Genomic DNA, 6,035 nt, shown 5'->3' with positions numbered 1-6,035 from the left:
AAATTATATTATTGATTAGATTATAATTCATGCATTATATATTATATATAGATATATGTGTGTGTGTGTGTATATATATATATATATATATATATATAATATATAACGCATGAATTATAATTGAATCAATGATATAATTTTATTATATATATTATATATTAAATAATAAAATAATATTATTGATTAGATTATAATTCATGCGTTTGTGTTTCAAATTTATCACATCTGGGATGTCTACTAGAGTATATATATGTGTGTGTGCATATTATATATATATATATATATATATATATATATATATATATATATATATATATATGCATATATATATATATATATATATGCATATATATAATATAATATAAAGTGTGTTTTGTGTTTTGAGCAACGTTTTTTTTTTTTTGAATTTCCCTCCCTAGTTCCGCTCCCATGCAGCATTGCTGCTGCAGGGAACGGAACTAGGAAGTGATCGTACCGACGGAGGGACGGAGGAGCGGCGGGACTCTCGGCTGGCAGTCGCAGCAATGAGAGATCATCGCTGGATCGCCAGGAGAAGGTAAGAGAACACCGCTGCGCTCTCTGCAATCCACCCCGAGCGTGACTCGGGGTTACCGCTCCTGATATGAAAAATCAACCCCGAGTCACGCTCGGGATTACCGCTAAGGTGGTTAAGACTGGAAGGATTTTCCCCCTTAATGACCCTATTTTGCACTGCACTGCGTTAATTTAACGGACAATTGCGCGGTCATGTGGCGCTGTACCCAAATAAAACTGATGTCCTTTTTTTCCCACAAATAGAGATTTCTTTTGGTGGTATTTCATCACCTCTGCAATTTTTATCAAAAAAAAGAACGACAATTTTGAAAAAAAAACAAACAATATTTTTCACATTCTGCTATATGACATTCTCAAAAATAAAATAAATAAATCAAAAATGTTTAACACTTTAGGCCAATTTGTTTTCTGCTACATATTTTTGGTAAAAAAAAAATTGCAATAAGCGTATTTTGATTGGTTTGCGCAAAAGTTATCGTGTCTACAAACTACGGGAAAGATTTATGTCATTGTTATTGTTTTTTTTACTAGTAATGGCGGTGATCTGCGATATTTAGCAGAACTGTGACATTGCGGCAGACAGATCGGACCCCTAACTGACATTTTCAACACTTTTGGGGGTACCAGTGACATTACTACAGTAATCAGTGCTAAAAATATGCACTGTTACTGTAATAAATGACACTGGCAGGGATTGGGTCTACCTAGGGGTGATCAAAGGGTTAATTGTGAGCCTAGGGGGTGCTATCTAACTGTGGGGGAGAGGAACTTGAGAACTTTTTGGTAAAAAAAATCGCAATAAGCGTATTTTGATTGGTTTGAGCAAATGTCATCGCGTCTTCTAACTACGGGAAAGATTTCTGTCATTTTTGTTGTTATTTTTTTATTTTTTTTACTAGTAATGGCAGTGATCTGCGATTTTATGCGGGACTGTGACATTGCGGCGGACAGATCGGACCCCTAACTGACATTTTTGACACTTTTGGGGGGACCAATGACATTACTACAGTAATCAGTGCTATACATATGCACTGTTACTGTAATAATGACACTGGTAGGGAAGGGGTTAACACTGTGGGTGCTCAAGGGGTTAAATGTGACCCTAGGGGAGTGATTCTAACTGTAAGGGGGCGGGGCTTGTGAAATGATCATAAAGACCTGTGTTCCTATATAGAAGAATCACAGGCTCTCTGTGATCATTCCAGAGAGAAGAACGGTCAGATGTGTTTACAACAACTGACCGTTCTTCTCTCTCAGCGGGGAGCGATCGCGGGTGGCCCGGCGGAAATCAGAGCCACCTGCCCCGTGCATCGGACTCCCCGCTGCCGAGTGAAAGTAAGAGCGGGACTGTGCCGCCAGGCGGTGTGCGCTCGCCCCCTAGCTGCAGGCGCGCGACCGACGTATACCTACGTCGGTACACGCAGGAGGGGCTGCCACGGGCGGTCTTTAACCCGTTAAGGCCGTTGGGAGGAAGTGACGTATGACGTCACTCCGGTCCTCCAAGGCCATAGAGTGGAGTGGGGGCCATCTTGCCCTCACTGGATTTTCTGCCTAAGAGGAGAATCGTTTTCCCTGCTATCGGTGGTACCGATGGGAAAACGACTGGGAGGCAGTGTGGGGGGGGGGGGGCACCTCGCCTGCCACCCATAAAGGTGATCCCGTGGTGAATCCGCTGCTGGGATCACCTTTATGTTAAAGCGGACTGCCCGCCGTTTAAAAAAATACCGAGGTTATGGCTGCTATCTGCTGCCATAACTTCGGTATTTAATGCCAAAGTACCTACGTAAATGCACGGTGGGCGGTCGGGAAGAGGATAAATGATACATTTACTGTAAGGTAAAATCTTTGTAGCGTTTTGTAATGGCAGCCGGGAAGGTCCTGCTTGGCCTTCTTGCATACAAACAAAAAAAAAATGTTCTTTTTCGGGAACTTCACAAAGCCGAACCGCCTTGCGTTGTTCTGGCGCATTGTCTTAATCACAGATCATGCTGTAAACCGGCGTCCTTTATAAATGTTGGCCGATCTTCTTCCACGCCGAAACAGGCTGTAATATGAAAAGCTGCGTCCGTCTTGGCAGAGGAACGCTCCGACAGATGCTGCAAGGGGCTTGCCAGGTAAATTGTGTGAGCTCCATCTGAGCCGGTCACCGGGCGGCTCGGCGGACGGAGGTGTAATATTCTGAGCGTATCGCGTGCTACAAAGAGAGCCCAATCATATGCCAAGATTCATCTCTGTGTGCGCCGGCCGCCTAACAGGAAAGGTTCACCTAACATTAAACAGCACAAAAGGATTAAAACAGAACCTCGGGCAAACAGCTAAACATAAAGCTGAAATATGTTTCTGGACATTGTTTCACCTGCCAAAAGAATCTGTAATTCTCTCCAGATGCTCATATGAACGTGGTACCCCCTGCCACACAATGCAGCCAGGTTCCTGGCCTTCAGGACAGTTAAGGGGGACCCAGCATCAGATATATTTGTTGATATTTACTGCAATATTCTCAAACTTTACCACGCTCGGACCACATCACTCCCCTGACAATGCCTTTATCAAGGGCTATCTTTGTTCAGGCATTACCAAGGGCCAACATCTACTTCCTGGACTGAGAAGCTAGCCCAGAGATGACACAATCATGCGAATCCTGGAAACAAAGTAACATTGATATAAACTTTGTTCAGACAGGAGATAAAGAGATACAAAATATAATCGTTTATAAATATTGATCAGACAGGAGATAGAGAGAGATACAAAGTAACATTGTTAATAAATATTGTTCAGAAAGAAGTTAAATAGATATAAAATAATATTGTTTATAAACATTGTCTAGACAGGAGATAAAGAGAGACAGAGTAACATTGTTTATAAACACTGTTCAGGCAGGAGATAGAGAGACACAAAATAAAATTATATATAAACATTTTTCAGGCAGGAGTTAAAGAGATACAAAATAGAATTGTTTATAAACATTGTTCAGACAGGATATAAAGAGATACAAAGTAACATTGTTTATAAACATTGTCCAGACAGGAGATAGAGAGATACAAAGTAACATTGTTTATAAACATTGTCCAGACAGGAGATAGAGAGATAAAAAGTAACATTGTTTTTAAACATTGTTCAGACAGGAAATAGAAAGATACAAAGTAACATTGTTGATAAACATTGTTCAGAAAGAAGTTAAAGAGATACAAATTAACATTGTTTATAAACATTGTTCAGGCAGGAGATAAAGAGATACACCATAGAATGGTTTATAAACATTGTTCAGACAGGATATAGAGAGATAAAAAGTAACATTGTTTATAAATATTGTTCAGACAGGAAATAGAGAAATATAAAGTAACATTGTTTATAAACATTGTCCAGACAGGAGATAGAGAGATACAAAGTAACATTGTTTATACATATTTATCAGACAGGAGATAGAGAAATACAAAGTAACATTGTTAATAAACATTGTTCAGAAATAAGTTAAAGAGATACAAAATAACATTGGGGCAGGAGATAAAGAGATACAAAATAGAAATGTTTATAAACATTGTTCAGACAGGAAATAAAGAGATACAAATTAACATTGTTTTTAAATATTGCTCAGACAGGAAATAGAGAAATATAAAGTATCATTGTTTATAAACATTGTTCAGACAGGAGATAAAGAGATACAAAGGAAAAAAAAGGGATAGAGAGAAATGCTGACATCCAGCCAGATCCTCCAATGTTTGGAAGGGACTTTTTAGGGGAAATAAAACAGAAAGTATCTATCATTCAAAAGGGCCAATAGACATATGTATAAAATGCTTCTAAACGCAAACACTGCTAAACGCACATGAACGTGGCATGTAAACGTGGCAAAAACTGCTGTTTTTAACTGTCTGTTACTAGTTGTGGTCAATACTAAAAGACGTCACCCCCTGGTAAGGACAGTCGGTGTGGTGTGCCTGAACCGACGTAAGGGGGGTAGCCTGTAAATAAAGAGGGCACCCCCAAGGGAAAGAGGTAGAGAAAAAAGGGTGAAGGAGGGTGGGGTGACGATCCGAGGCAGCAGGCCGGTCAAGGGGAGGGGCGGCGCTATAAAGCCCGCTAGCTCCTCCCACAAATACCGGCCTGCGGCCGCACACTTGTGGTCAATACTAAAAGACGTCACCCCCTGGTAAGGACAGTCGGTGTGGTGTGCCTGAACCGACGTAAGGGGGGTAGCCTGTAAATAAAGAGGGCAAAAGAGTAAGCAAAACAACACACTTTATTCAAAATATCTAGGACACAAGCTTGCGAAAAGCCAATCTCAATTCCTTCTCTGGGTGCGGTATATACACTTGGAAGGCGTCCGACTCCCACCTACCAAGCCTTTTAATGATATGGCCTGGCGTATTATTCCCTGAAGCAGCCGTAGCCGCTCCTATCCGGAAGGAATGGCCAGAGTGCGCTGCCGGGTCCCACCCCAGTCTGATGCAGAGAGAGCGTATGTAAAAAATGAATTTGGACGTAGTGAGGGGAACGTCCAGGAGCGCAAAGAGCGGTGCATGGCTGGGACTGCTCAGGGTCTGAGCCACAAAAACATCCAACACTCTGACCGGGCACCAAAGATTCCCAGACGGGTAAAACGGGATGGTAACGGGGTGGCCCACCTGCCTGGTCTTGGTGCTCTGCAGAGTCAAAACATAATGATCCCCCCATTTGACGAGATCTCGCTTGAGGAGACACAACCGCCCCTCAGCTGCGGAAGCTACCGAAAACTCCCCGGGTCTGAGAAAACCGTAGAAAGCCAGATACATTGCCGCTTTGACCACAGCATTCGTGTATGGCTCAAAAGGCGACGTGTCCAGTAAGTTGGAGAGGGCCCTGAATTTCTCTCCATCTATCGGCAGCCGCCTGATGGGGGAATGGTGATCCAACCTGCCAATGCCCTTCAGGAGGCTCTTCAGAGGATACGCCCGGAGGAAAGGCAAGGAGTTTGGATGGTGCGTCAGAATGTGGTGTTGAACACCCGCCAGATATAGTTTAATAGTACTGACAGATAGCTTGAGTTGGAGGTGGCAAAAAGCAGCGAAGGCGACCATGGTCTGCACTGACTGGTCATCCAACCCAAACTCCACTAAAAACCTTTGGAAGATGGCCAAGGCTCGGTCATAAGCCTTCCTGGTGTTGGATGACAGAGCCATACGGGCCAACTCCCGTCCATGCGCCATGATGCGGGCTAGTCCAGGAGCAGATCCTTGAACTCTGGGGTCCGCGTGGGACATCTGTCGGCCGTCGGGTGGAGAGTGAAGAAAACCTGCAATTTGGAGCGGGAAAGAGCGTCAGCGGCTAAGTTGGTATGACCCGGAATGTGCTCACAGAAAAGAAAAAACTGGTAAGTGGCAGCTACCAAGGTCAGCCTGCGGACCAGCCTCATAATAGTCAGGGACGATGAACGGCCTTTGTTGATGATATCACAAGCAGCCATGTTATCACTGAAACATTTGACTGCCTTCCCTGACCAG

Source organism: Pelophylax lessonae (genome assembly GCF_965119305.1).
Source record: "Pelophylax lessonae genome assembly, chromosome: 7".
In the NCBI taxonomy this organism is placed as follows: Eukaryota; Metazoa; Chordata; class Amphibia; order Anura; family Ranidae; genus Pelophylax; species Pelophylax lessonae.
This window is presented reverse-complemented; position numbering follows the sequence as displayed.